This window comes from Arvicola amphibius, chromosome 3 (genome assembly GCF_903992535.2).
Source record: "Arvicola amphibius chromosome 3, mArvAmp1.2, whole genome shotgun sequence".
NCBI classification, from domain to species: Eukaryota; Metazoa; Chordata; class Mammalia; order Rodentia; family Cricetidae; genus Arvicola; species Arvicola amphibius.
In genome coordinates, this window is record NC_052049.1 from 28,388,529 (window position 1) to 28,404,309 (window position 15,781).

Below are 15,781 nucleotides of genomic sequence, written 5' to 3' on the forward strand. Positions count from 1 at the left end.
TTATGGTTTCTGGATTAGAAAAAAAGAACAATGTGTGTTGCTTTGTTATCAGGAAACTTTTACATTTGACATTTTGGAAGCAAGAGAAGCTAATGGCTTAAAAGGGTGAAAATCCAATTCACCATGATGGATGACATTTGGAAGCTGATGTTATCATTTGCAATTTAAAATTCATAAATTATAAAGCATAATCAAAGGCCCTAACTGAAATGTATGAATTTATCTGGGAAAACTAGACAGAAGGCTTTGAATTTAAAAGTTTGTTTCCACTCATATTTTAAAAAATGTTTCTACATTCTGCACACACAAAATGTAGGTCCACTTTAAGAATATAGCCAAGATTGCAGACTCCTAGCCCACCCAACAAAAGAGAAAGGAGGTCCAAATTAATAGAATTAGATGCAATCAGGAAGCAATATAAAAGATGCCAAAAAATCAGAATATTGTAAAAAGTTCTTTTAAAACATATATTCCATTAAGGTGGAAATCTGAAAGAAATGGGTGACTTTCTAGATTCAACCAAGTCACCAAAGTTAAACCAAGAAGAAATCAACAACCTAAACAGACCCATAATAAATGTCAAAATTGAAATAATAATATGAAACCTTCTAGGTTAAAAAAAAGTTCAGGACCAAATGGATTGACAGTAGAATTCTACCACTTTCAAAGAAGATCTTTGTCCAGTCCTTCTTAAAATATTCAAAAGAAAGAGAGAAGGAAATAAAGGAAGAAATAAAAGAGAGAAAGAAAGAAAGAAAAAAAAAGAAAGGGGGAGGGAGGGAAGGAGAAAGAAGAGAAACACTCTAAAATTCTTTCTATGAGGTTAATATCATTGTAAAATTAAAATTAAGTAAATATACACAAAAAGAAAACTGAAGATCAACATCCTTGATGAATATAGATTTTTAAAAATGCTCAAGAAAATACATGCAAACAGAATACAGACATACATGAAAAAGATTTACACCATTACCAAGTTGGCTTTATTGTTGAAATGCAGGAATGGTCCAACATATACCAGTCAATAAATTCAATAAACCAGAAAAGGGCTTAAAGACAAAAATCTCATGATCATCCCAATAGATATCAAAAAATCCAACATCTTCGTGATAACAGTCTTAGAGAAAGTGGGACCAGAGGGAACATCTTCAGCATAATAAAAGGATAAATAAGAAACCCACTGCCAACATCTTTCTATAGAACAATTTGAAGCAATTCCACCAAAGTCAGGAATGAGACAGGAGTATCTATTATTCTCACTTCTTTTCAATGCTACCCTCAAAGCACTAACTAGAGCAATAAGGCAAGAGAAGCAAATTAAAGGGCTACAAAGAGGGGAGGAAGAATCAAACTACCCTTCTTTTCAGACAGCATAATACTGTACATTAGAGATCACCAAAATTCTACCAGAAAATATCTAGAAAGCATAAAACAATTTCAGCAATGGCAAAGGATAAAATATTAATTATCAAACTCAACAGGTTTATTACATACCTATTACTCAACACTGTGAGTAAAATAGCAAGGATATCTGAAAAAATTCTAAGAAATCACACTAACAATCTACCTAAAAACACCTAAATATGTGTACATTTATTAATATACATTTTATATGTATACATACTATAATATGCACATATTAATGAAACTATGTATACTAATATGTTAATATGCATATATTAAACAATAGTTCCCAACTGTGTGACAGTATTTTCACCAAGAGTTAAAGATCATCTAACAAAAACCGAAACAGCAGGCATGAGAATTTTTTCGCGTCTTTGGTCAGGGTGGTTCAAGAATCTGTCAAAGCCATTTTCTGACCTTTTTTTTTTTTTTTTTTTACCATGGTTGAAATTTCTTGAGCATGCATAATGTGATGCTCTCTGTAGGTCATTTGTTGCTTTATTTCTACTTAAAATTTGAGAAAAGGAAAAGAGGGAAGAAGATGATCAGTGGGCACTAAGTTACAGGAAGATGTGCCATTGTGTAGTGAAACAAATTTTAAGAAGTACTCTATGACTAAAAAAAAGCTAGACAAAATTATATTGGATATTGTCACCATGAAATAGTGAGAAAGATAGGTAAATTTACTCTGATGTGACCATTACACAACATGTACACTTATTTAAATATAAGATGCTACCCATTACTATACATAATTTTGCTTTTAACCCATCAGCTAAAAATCAAAAATATAGTAAAAGTAGACCAACTGAGGACCCTGTCCTCCTGGTGTCCTCCATCCCTTCTGACTCTTATGCTCATTCTTCCCCCTCTCCTGTGGGCTCCCTGAGCTCTGAGGGGATGGATTTTATGATGACAGCTGATGTGGGATTCCCCTCTGTGTGTTGTGATTACCATTAATGAGTTAAAAAAAAACTGTTTTGGACCTATAGCAAGGCAGAACTTAGGTAGGCAGGGAAAGCCAGGCTGAATTCTGGGAGAAAGAAGGGCGTAGTTGAGAAACACCATGGAGGAGATAGTTCTGGGTGGCCAGGATGAACAAGTGGCCCCCTGCAACAGACAGCATGTCTGGCTGTGGGTCTCTGTATTTGTTCCCATCTGCTGCAGGAGGAAGCTTCTCTGATGATGGCTGAGCAAGGCACTGAACTATGAGTGTAGCAGAATGTAACTAAGGAATCCTTTTATTGCTATGTTTATTTTTATAACAGTAGTATTTGGGTTCACCCTAGGTCCCTGAGATACACAGTCTCAGGTTCTTGGTTACCTAAGCAGTATTGGTTGTGCTGCATTTCGAGGAGTGGGTCTTCAGTCAAATTAGGTATTGGTTGGTTACTCCCTCAAGTTTTATGCCACCATTGTCCTGGTGTACCTTGTAGGTCAGGACATAATTGTAGCTAAATTCGTGTTCATTTTTTTCTCTTTTCGTAGCCAGCAGAGTACCTTTCTGAGCCAGAGACTAGAACATAGAGGAGAATGTTCTTTGTAGGAACAAGCTACTTGGCCTACTGATGTTCAGTGAGTTGTGTGGGTGTTGTCTTCAGCCATGGGATACCAATGTCAATTTGTATAGAGCAATGTATTGTCTTGGCAGCAATCTGGGTTGTTTGGAAAAGTCCATGGGACCCCTTTTGCCAACTGGGTGTAACCCAGTACTCAACTGGATGTAACCCAGTACCAATATTGGCAGCTTTGTTTGCTGACAAAAGATGGTGACTTGGGACTCTGACTCCCCCATTATTTGGCAACTTCATTAGGATCACCTTCATATTTTTTTTTAAGTTTCCACAACACTAGGTTTCCATACCATCTCTTAAATGCCCCTCTAGTCTATCTGTCTCTACCCACATTGCCTCCTCCTCCCATCTGATCCACCCATTCCAGTCCACTCCACCCCAATCTACCTATAAAATCTATTCTATTTCCCACTTCCACAGAGATCCACGTGACCCACTAGTCCAGTGGTTCTAATCTTCCTAATGTTCAGGCCTTTAACACAGTTCCTCATATTATGGTAACCCCCAACCATAAAATTATTTTATTGCCACTTCATAACTGTAATTTTGTTACATGTGGTGGCCAGAATAAGAATGGCCCCAACAGACTCATGTGTTTGAATGCTTGGCCCATATGGAATGGCACTATTAGGTTGTGTAGCCTTGGTGAGTAGGTGTGGCCTTGTTGGAGGAAGTGTGTCACTGTGGGGGTAGGTTTTGAGGTCATATATGCTTAAACTAGGCCTAGTGAGGCAGTCTCCTGTTGTTGCCTGTGAATCAAGATGTAGAACTTTCAGCTCCTTCTCCAACACCATGTCTGCCTGCATGCTGCCATGCTTCTTGTCATGATGAAAATGGACTAAATCTTTGAAACTGTAAATCAGTACCAACTAGATGTTTTGCCAGATGAAGAGCTGATATGGTCATGATGTCTCTTCACAACAATAAAATCCTAACTGAGAAAATTATGAATAACAATATAAATATTTTTGGAGACAGATGTTTGACAAAGGGGTAGTGACCGATAGGTTGGAAACTACTGCCCCATTTCCTTCCTCTGTACCTAACCTCTCTAAGTCTATAAATTGTCGTTTTGATATTATTTATTTAATGACTAATATCCACATATTGTAGGCAGAGACTGATCACTTGTTTCCTAGCCACTGAGACCTGAATAATCACACAGAAACTATATTAATTATAACACTGCTGAGTCTATTAGCTCAGGCTTCTTATTAACAAGGTCTTTCATCTTAAATTAACCCGTTTTTATTAATCTGTGTATCGGGACAAGACTGTGACTTACTGGTAAGGCTCTGGCATCTGTATTATTCGGCAGCTACATGGTGTCTCTGACTCTGCCTACTCTCTCTATATATATCTCTTCTGGCCTGGCTATATTCTGCCCTGCTATAGGCCAAAGCAGCTTCTTTTTGAATCAATGGTAATAAAACATTCATAGCATACAGAGGGGACTCCCACATCAACATGTAAGCAAATGCATATAATATTTATCTTTATGGGTTTGGATTACCTCATTGAGCATGATTTTTTTTCTAGTTTCATCCATTTATCTGCAAATTTCATGATGTTCTTTGAACAGTTGAGTAATACTCCTGTGTGTAAATATACCACACTTTCTTTATTCATTCTTTTGTTGAGGGACATCTAGCTTGCTCCAATTTCTGGCTCTTGTAAATAGAGTAGCATGAACTCACAGAGACTGAAGCAGCCTGTGCCCTGCACCAGGTCTTCTGTGTTTATATTATAGCTTTCAGATGAGGGCTTTAGTGGGGCTCCTGAGTGTGTGAACAAGTTGATCTCTGATTCATTCTCCTTCTCTTGGGATCTTTTCCTTCTGTTGGTTTGCCTTTTCTTACTTTAATATGATGGTTTTTATTTTATATTATCACACTTCATTTTGTTATGTTTTGTTGCTATTCTATTAGAAGCCTGTTCTTTTCTAATGAGAGATAGAAAGAGAGAGGATCTAGATGGGAGGTAAGGTGGGCAGGAACTGGAAGGAACAGAAGTTAAAACTATAATCAGGATATATTGTGACAGAAAAATCAATTTTCAATAAAAGGGGAAAACAAATTTTTAAAAGTATAGCATTAACCACATGAAAGCGAGTGAATATATGATCAACGTATACTGGCAATTCTGCTGTGGGTCAGTAAGCATCTCATGCTGTGCGGTTGTAATTAAGTCTTCTGGCAAGGGACCCTATCTGGTGATGCCAAGAGATATTTTCAGCGAAATCTTCATCAGAATATACCCAGTTTTATTTCTTCATAAGCTGTGGCTGCAGAACTCACAGATGCTGCCTTTCAGAGTCTGAGGGTCCAGATTAACTCTTTGCCTACTTCTCGTCATTCTCTTTATTTTTCATGAAGGCATCCAGGACTGTGCAGGGAAACAGAGCAGGCATCAGCAATGCTGGACTTTTGGGTCTGGAGGTAAAAATTTCACAATTCTAGTCTTTTGTGAAAGATTGGTTTGCCCTGTGTTTTATGTTCAGCCTTCTTGTAGTTACTCTCAGATGAACAAAGCAAAACATTCTCTTCCTTCTTTACAAATGCTGCAAGAAAAAGCACACAGTGATTTGTATAATTGGCAACTTCAGACTGAGAATAAACAAGAAGAAAGAAAAAAAAACCTCACATTTTCCTTAACATAATCCAGAAGAGCTTTTTCATCTGCCTTATGGTCAGGGCATGGATTTCCCTGCTACTCCCTGATTTAATTCAGAGCAGAAACAGCTGCTGCATTTCAACTGATTTATAAAAATAGCTGGTTGCAATAGACACCAGCTGACGTCAGTGGAATCATCAACAGGCATTGACGAGTCTACTCAGTTGAAATCATATCAGCTCAATACACAGGTACATAAATCCTTAATTCCTTCCTTCCTTCTTTCCTTTTCTCTTTTCAGAAACTGTCATCCTTCCCTGTTGGATGATAATTGTTATCAGTCATTTTAGCAGACACGTAGATGTGACCAGTGTTTAAGTTCTTCTGACTAATCCCTGATACATAATCCTATACAACAGACCAGCTGTGTTTAAAAAAGGTTCCTCTTCTGTGGCTATGGTAGATATGGATTTTGAAGACCCCATTAATGTTCTCGGTAGAATCTTGTAGAATTTCGCAGCCTACAGACTGGCTCTTACTCTATTGATTTCCAATGACAGACTTTTGTCTTGGAACTTCGGGAAATGATGGATTCAGGAACTTACAAGACTGAATAGCAAACGGCATGATGCTGAATATTATTTATAATTCATTCCAGAAATTGGAACTCATCTATAGAGGCAAATACAAACATTAAAATATCAGATGGGGAACTTGAGGACATAGTTCAGTTGGCTGAGTATTAGCCTACTGTCCTAGTTAGGGTTTTTATTGCTGTGAGGAGACACCATGACAATGGTAGCTCTTATAAGGGAAAACATTTAATTGTGGTAGCTTGTTTATGGTTCAGAGGTTTAGTCCATTATTGTCATCATGGGAATCAAGGCAGCATGCAGGCAGACATGGTACTAGAGCTGAGAGTCCTTGCATCTTGATCCTAAGGCAACAGGAAGTGAACTGTCTCACTGGGCATAGCTTGAGCACATATAAAATATCAAAACCCACCTCCACAGTGACACACTTCTTCCAACAAGACCACACCTACTCCAACAAGGCCATACTCCCTTGGGGGCCCTTTTCTTTCAAACTACCCCACCTAACATATACAAAGTACTGGGCTCAGTCCCTAGGATCACATAAAACATAACATTGTGGTTAATATTAGTAATTCTAGCATTGGTGAGGTAGAGACAGAATGATCAGGAAACTCAAGGTTATTCTTGACACATGACAAGTTACAGCTCAGATTGGACTACAAGAAAAGCTCTCATCTATCATCTGTATATCTATCTGTCTGTCAGTCTCTATCAATCAATCTATCGCTCTTCTTCATCATCATTATCATCACCACCACCACCATCATCTGTCTTCTATCTCTCTTAATGTACCAATCATCTATCTTTCTATCTATCATCTATCTATCTATTTATCTATCTATCATCTATCTATCTATCTTATCTATCTATCTATCTATCTATTATCTATCTATCTATCTATCTATCTATCATCTATCTATCATCTATCTTCATCATCATCATCTATTTATATTTCAAAAGTCATTCAAGGACTGAATTGCAAGTCTTCATTCCATTAAAATATTCCTGGCCCTTTCCTCCAGATAGAGTCCCATTTCCATTCCTTGGGATTATAATGAGCTTTACCATTCTGCCCATGACATTGAAGGAATATTAATTCTCACTGTGGTATTAGGTTCCTTTCCTTTCCATTCAGACTATGCTTTTTTCACCTAACAAAAGAATGTCTTCTTGACTGTTGCAAGCATCCACTCCATGGTTCACTCTACCAGGTTTCAACCCTAATAAATAAAAATCTGATGGTGTGAACCCCTTGCCTGATGATAATCAGCAATGTCGTGCTGTGCAAGAACTCCCCCATTCCATGTTCACTAAGCAGACAGTTCATCTATATCCTAGCAAGAGGCCAATTGATAAATACGCTTGTCTTGTCATACCTACATTTATAGGATATAGTATAGAATCTGATAAATAGTGGCACTCAGTTAAAATATTAATTCAATAAATGAATGATAGTCTTGTTATTAATTGAGATTGAATTTTTTATGTAGGCAGGAAGGAGCAATGAATATCTTTCTGCCTAATGTTGACAGCAAGTGAGGGGCCATTGAGCTGCACATCAATCTTTCCAGTAAAAGTTCTTCTCTTTAAAAACCTCTTTTCACAATGGGAAGCCATGTGTGTACAGCAAGGAAGGCTCTGCTGCTGATCACTTAAGATAAGAGAAGGTCTTGTGATTCTGAACTTGTGTTAGTTAATTGCTCAGGAGAAGCTGGACCTTTCCCCCCTTTTTAAAAAGTGAGTCAATATATGTGTTTATACTGTGGTGTGGACACACATTGTAGTTAATCACTGAAAGCTATCATCAGGCAAATGACATGGGAAAACAGTGCAATCCAATCAAATCAATAAGGATGACTAAGAGCAATAGCAGGAGAGGTGACACTGACTTCATGTTATGTACCTGTTTCAGGCCACTATATCTTTTGTTTAAATATATTTTCTGTGACCATGTTGTGATTGGTATATGAACTTGAGAAACCTTGCATTTAACTTAGACATTAAGTTTTGGTTTCTTTACACAAATAATTGACAAATGATTATGATATAAAGAAAATAGAAGAGCAGGAAAGGTGTTCCTTATAGGTTAGATTCTTCTAGTCTTTATCAGAAACAGAATGGCAAACAAGCGAATGATAAGGTGGTAATTAAAGTAAACATATTATAAATGAGGCTTTGAATAAAATAATTTTACATACATGAGCCCTGGAAGATGTTTCTGCTTGGCCTATAAGATCTGGATTTCAGACTTAGAGTATCCAGATCTGGAAGATAGTGGACTGATTGTTTCAGCTGCTTAGCTAGTTGCCGAAGCCCAGTAAGACAATGTACAGTTGCTGAACCACATCTAGTAATTCCATGGTGAATACAACACAAATCACGCCTATGTTCATTAGCTACCGTTACATCTTACGTTTTTTTAGGGCTAGCTTATAAATTCATTTTTGGATGCTACAATTTCACTCGCAAGAGCCTTTCTTTATTATCTCATAAACTGCACTTGTTGAAGTGGGAGCCAAAGTGAAGGTGTGGCTAGGGATGGACCTTTTACATTGATGCCATCTAAATTATGTTTTAAAAATATTTTAAAGAGCCGGGCGGTGGTGGCGCACGCCTTTAATCCCAGCACTCGGGAGGCAGAGGCAGGCGGATCTCTGAGTTCGAGGCCAGCGTGGTCTACAAGAGCTAGCTCCAGGACAGGCTCTAGAAACTACAGGGAAACCCTGTCTCGAAAAACCAAAAAAAAAAAAAATATTTTAAAGAAGATATCCTACAGAAAATCCTAGAGCACCCCCGAACATTGATACTTAAATCTCTTTGTCCACCTTGTAATTTAGATACATCTCATATCAGGGTGTAACTGTATTTGGTTCAGTTAACGATTTCAGCACTGACTCAAGAAGTTGGCCAATGACTTTGGGGTATTTCACTGTTAGTGTTGATGAAGGAGATATGATTTGCTGCTATCACCACTCTACTATTTCCCTCGTGTCAAACCATTAATTTGGCAGTATTAGAGTCTTCTGGGAATAGTTTTTCTGAATTGTCTATCCCTTCCCTCATAGAAAAGCTCTAGCCCTCATTCATACTACAGAGTGAATCTAATTCTCTCCCACATCCCATATACCATGGACATTTTCTTTTTAATATGAACCTTTGACTTTATTTCACATTTTCTGTGGTGCTTCCATGTGATGTGAATTTTGGATGAAAACATATTCTTATAGTTTTTGATTTTAACACTTCAATAAGAAAATTTACTACTGGAATGTGAATGGTAATCTAGAAACAATATTACCAAGGTTATAAGAATATTTAAAAATTACTCTAAGAAAAATTGTGTATATTTTTGCTAATATTTTGCTTTTAGAAGTTTAAAATAATTTGAAATGAAAAGCACGAAAACTTTAAAAATAGTTTAGACGTTCATTAATGTTCATTTTTAGTTTTTCATCTTTTCTAGGATACAGAATAATTATGAATGAACTTGAGGTAAACCTACTGAGTTCATGAAATAGACACACACATTTATTGACTTGGCTTGAGACGTCTGTGGGTTTTTTGCAGAATACAGATCTTCTCTTTGGGCCAGACTAGGACACTTTCATTTTTCTCTTTCATTTGTTTGTTTGGTTCATTCTAGCAGAGCTTCAGTCTTCCTTTGCAACCAATATTGCTACCTTATCAAGTCACTGTTATGGTTGCGGACAGAATAGGAGTGACCCGTGTGCACTTGTCCCGCCTGTTTGTGAGCAGTGTCTCCTAGGACTTCCGTGTATACTAACAATCTCCAGAGAGCACGTCTACTACACAAACAACCCAAACAAGCACATTCTCCCATCTACTGTAAAGTCCATCTCCAGGGTTCCTCAGCGCACCTGAGCGTGAGCACGGCAAACATGGTGCTCACAGGTTTTTCCCTTTTATCCCTTTCTCTCTCCCTTGCTAGAGATTGTTAGATTACATTCCTAAACCTAGCCCACCAGGTCCATTCCCTCATTTGGCCACTGACTGATTCCTGAGACAAATACCAAGGTCCAACAATGAAAATTCATTATTTGGCTAACATGTCCAACCAGGATTTATCAATTCACGGTAGCAGAGACTCCCCTTTTTCCTTCTTAAAAACTTCTGCAAGGAAAAAAAAAAAAACATCAACAACAACAAAAATAACACCTGCTTGCTGCTTGCTGCTTGCTGCTTGCTGCTGCTTGTTATTTACCTTTTAAGCCCCCCAACCCAATCCCCTGCTTATCTCTCTGGATAACAAATGTTCCTTGTGCTGAGAATTTGGCATCTGAATATATACCATGCCGACTCTCCGGGAGGGGGGAACTACTCCTTTAAACCGTCTTTGCTCTATCTGTAATATAATGTAAAATCAACACCAATAAGTCTTGCATTATACTTATTAGGGAACGACTACAAGGGGGAAAATTTGCTTACCTGTGTCTTTCTTTTTTCAAATATTTTTTATTCTGTGCATGTTTTAACCCAAGAATGCCTGAATCCACTGATGAAAGAACTCCGGGTATTGGAACCAGCAGCTATGCCAAGCTGGCTGTTCTTAGACACTGGACACGTTCAGGAAATTAGATTTGGGCCCCAATGAGACCAATGATACTTCATTCTATTTTTGAGATGAAACTATAAGAGAGAAGTTTCGTTATTCATAATGATTCAGTATGAAAAGATTTTGTATTGATACAGCCAGGGTAGAGAGGAAGCTGACAGAAAAAAAAATCAAGTTTCCACGATACTATTTGAGCCTTCAGCTGCAGGTGCAGCCAAAACGACCTCTCTTTTTAGTTCCAATTAGTTTGGAAAAGCAACCCTGCACTATCTCTAGCTTAAATTAATTTGAATTGACTTGTCTCACTTGGAAACAGAACAGGTTGAAATCAGCTCAGACTGAGAAAGTAAAATCAGAATGGCCTGGAATAGCAGGCAGATACCTATCAAGCCAGCTCTGGGAAGTCAGGAGAAAGTCATCCCAGGGCACACTGCAGCTCCAGTGTGTCATAGTAACCCCTTGTTGAGTGAGAGCGGCTGTCTGAAATGCGGTCAGCATGAATAAACAGCTCCTCTTCTTATGGAGGACTTAAGTCACTTTGACCTAGCAAAGCTGCTCAGTTCTCAATTCACAACCCAGGAGCCAAATTTCCTATGTAGAGATTATGCGTGGAACATTCCACAGCTGCCCTCTTTGTGATGTGGCCAGAAGCATTTACGTGTGTGTGTGTGTGTGTGTGTGTGTCTGTGTGTCTGTGTGAATGTCTATATGTATGTGAGCACAGACATGTCATGATGTGCATGTGAAAAGCAGAGGATAACTCGTCAAAGAAGTCTCATCCCCTCCCCTTTCCTTCTACCATATGAGTTCTAGAGATCAAATGCAGGTCCTCCATCTTGGTGACATTCACCTTTACTTGATTAGCCATTTCACATCTCATGTCCTTTCCCTTTGTCTTTGTAGAGAAAAAGACAAAGACACAAAGAAATAACTATCTAAAAGCAGAATGTGCTATTTCTCTAATTTCAGATAATCATTAAGATGTAAGGGACTTTTATCTAGTTCTATCCATTTGCAAACAAATTTCAAGATGCCTTTGTATTTTTACCACTGACTAGTACTCCATTGTGTAAATGCACCATATTTTCTTTATCCATTCTTTGGTTGAGGGGCGTCTAGGTTGTTTCCAGGTTCTGGCTATAAAAATAATGCTACTATAAACACAGCTGAGTAAATGTCCTTGTGGTATGAGTGTGCATCTTTTGGGTATATGCTCAAGAGTGGTGTTGCTGGATCATAAGGTAGATTCATTTCCAAAAAACACAAACATGGCATGTACTCATTCATAATTAGATATTAGATATAATGCAGAGAATAACCAGCCTACAGTCCACAACCCCAGAGAAGTGAGATAACAAGGAGAACCTTAAGAGAGACATACATGGATCCTTCTGGAAAGGGAAATCAGGCAAGAACTCCTGAGAAAATTGGGAGTGGGGGGCGGGGAGGGAAAGGGAGGGCAGAAGGAGAGGAGGAGGGGAGAAAGGGAGGAAGGAGGAGAATATGAGGGAACTGGATGGTTGAGATGGAGGAGGGACAGAGAGGGAGAGCAAGAAAAGAGATATCTTGATTGAGGGAGTCATTATGGGGCTAGCGAAAAACCAGGCACTAGGGAAATTCTCAGGAGTCCACAAGAATAAACCCATCTAAGACCCTAAGCAGTAGTGGAGAGGATGCCTGAATTGGCCTTCTGTAATCAGATTGAAGACTACCTTAAATGTCATCATAGAACCTCCATCCAGAAACCAATGGAAACAAATACAGAGATACAGATAAGTCCTGGACTGAGCTTCCGGAGACCAGTAAAAGAGATGGAGGAGTGATAATATGAGCAAGGGGTCATGACCATAATGGGGATACCCACAGAAACAGCTTACCCGAGGTAGTGAGAGCTCACTGACTCTGGACTGGTAGTGGGGAGAGGGGAACCTGCATAGGACCAAACTAGGCCCACTGAATTCAGGTAACAGTTGTGTGGCTTGGGCAGTCTGTGGGACCACTGACAGTGGGGCCAGGAATTATCCCTAGTGCTTGAACTAGCGATTTACAACCCATTCATTTTGGAGGGATACATTGCCTAGATATAGCGGGGAGGGCCTCAGTCCTGCCTCAAAGTGATGTGTCAGGCTTTGTTGACCCCATTTGGGTAGCCTTACCCTCACTGAGGAATGGATGGGGGTTGGAATGGGGGAAAGGTTATGGGAATAGGAGGAAGAGAGGGAGGGGAGCTAGGATAGGTATGTAAAATGAGAAAAAGACTGTTTATAAAAAATGAATTTAATTAAAAAAAGATGAAAGGTCCCTGTGTAATGGGTATTTGTTACATCCATGACCTTGGGCTGTCTCGCCTGATAGAGGTGGTGCTTCTTGTGTGCGGACCTGACCTCTTAAAGGCAAAGAGAAGGGTAGTTCCTTGCACACCCTCTCCCTCTCATGTGGTAGTCTGAGATTGGACTGCTGTTTCCATTCACCATGTCGGCCATTTACCTTGTGTATGCTAACAAATCCATGTTACCCCTTTAACCAGGCTCTCATGGAATCGCCTACAGCCCTAAAGCCCCTTCATTATGGTGTCATATAAATGGGGAAGAGTCTGATGTGGCCACAGGCTACCCACCCCTATGACAAACGTACTCCTGTACTTTTCTATTGATGCCTAACTGGGTATTGGTAATGTCCGCTAACAAATTTCTGGCCTTGGTGAGAAGGATTAGACAGGAGACTTCAAAGGCCATCTTTGCCAAAAAGTCACTAGCAGCCGGAAGCCTACCATGGCAATGAAGGTGTCTATTAAACACAAAGGAAACACCATGAATTCCTAAGGCAATAGCAGGAGTATTGGGTGGAAGCAGGAGTCAGGTATGATTGGAGTTAACAAATTAATGCAGCCTCTTTTGTATGCACAGAAAAGTGAGGGATGGAGAATTTTAACAAGAAATTTTCTTGTAATTCAAAATTATGATCTCTTCCCCATTCTTTCTTAGTGCTTCCAATACAGATGCATTATAAATCAAGTAATCTTGGAAGATAATCTGCCCAAAGGTTTATAATGAATGTCACAGTTAAGAAGTGGACTTTTTGTACACTTCCATTTGATACATTTGCTCTGAAATTACCCCTCGATTCTCAATGTTCCTCAAAGGAAACAAGACAGGGTGGCTACTGTCTTCCACTGTTTTAACCCTAAGTGCCACCTAAGAGCTCTTAGCACATGTGTGGTCTTTATATGGCCCTTGCCTGGGTTTGATTAAGGCACAACTAAGCAATTTAAGTGTTTTCAAAGGTCTTTTAATGCCTAGTGTCACCTGGGAATATAAACATAGTGAAGTTGTGATTTTAATTTGCGATGCTTACATCAGTTTTTTTGTTGTTGTTGTTGCTGTTGCTTAACATGAAAGGTCATTATTTAATAATATTTAAACAGTTATATGTTGAAGCAAAGGTTTTCTAAATTGTTTCTTAGTGAAAACCCCAGGTGGTTGGACTCCACCTTCCAACGAGGAAAACTTGTTTCTTTTGTAGAGTCCAAGGATTCTACAGGGGTTCATAAAAACACCTCCCTCTGCATGTTACTTATAACACTAAGTCACACTTTCTGGAATTCAATGCCATTTTACTGTGATTCACATTTGCCTAATAAACCCATATATTTCCAGGAAAACTTTTAACCATAGGTAGATGTGATAGCAGATATCCCATCACACTAGAAATTTCTTATTACCTAATTTTCCTGTGGCCATTACTAGTGGACCCTTTTTAAGGACATACTTGAACTTCAAGTTCAAAGTCAGTGTTAAAATCTTCTACCACTCTATAGCACATTTTTCTTCTTCTCCAAATGTTGTTTGTACTGCTTTGACCCCAGGCAACACCTCATTTTGACCCTTGAGAAGAAGTAGATATACTTTTTCTTTGCTGGGTCTACTTACAGAAGTATAGAAGTCCAATTGGTATCTTACTGGTGATGGACCAGTTTCTATACATTTAAAACAGTTTCCTTTGCAGCTTAAAAGTGGGGAAGGAAGGGCAAAGTGTAGAGAGAGGACAAGGTGTCCAGGGAGGACAAGGGGTAGAGGGAGGACAAGAGGAAGCTATAGGACTAGAGGAAGAAGAAGAGATAGGGGAATACAATGCTTATGGGACAGAAACGGGGTAGAGGAAGGATGATGGGTAGGGGAAGACAAAAGGTAAAGGAAGGCAAAGAGTGAGGACAAAAGGTACTTGAGAGCAAGGGGTGGAGAATATTATGCTCATTTTTTCAGAGTTCTCAGCCCCTGGCTGTCACAGTGGCTGAGATTGTACCCTGTGATCAGGAGCTAATTTTATTTACTCTTGGTATACTAACTCATTTCTATCATATTTATTTTGGTAATGAATAATTAAAATTAAGAATCAAGAAAGAGAGCTTCTTTTCCAGTTCTCAGGAATATAAACCTATATTTGAACATTTTACCTCATTAGAAATAACACATAGAAAAGGTCATTGAGCATGTTTATTTGATTCTTTGGGGAGAAAAATCATGTCACTTGGTTAGATCTTGTCAGAATCTATCAAATATGTACTTTATCAAGTTCTCTAAATGACATTTTAGAAATGTCTTGCTTTACTTAGTGGGAGCCTGTCACGTAGTAGGATAAATATTTGCTGAACAAGGCTATTGAAATGTCTGCCATGAAAGCGTAGCTGTGATCTTGTCAAAGAGTATTTGTAGAACACTGATACTTCCTTCCTAAATTTGGAAATCATTGCAGTTTTATATGTAGAGATCTGCTGATGTCATAAACCTACAACAGATATGACAAACAGTCTTGGGTGGGTTTTGTTACCTTCACACAAATTGGAGTTATCTGAGAAAAGGAACATTAATTAAGAACCTGTCTCAAGGGCTAGGTCTAGTGGGGTAAGCCTTTAATCCCAGCCCTCTGGGAGGCAGAGACAGGCTGATCTCTATGAATTTGAGTTCCAGAGCAATCAAGCCTACGTAGTGAGACTTTGTTTCAAAGATAACAACAACAGAAAG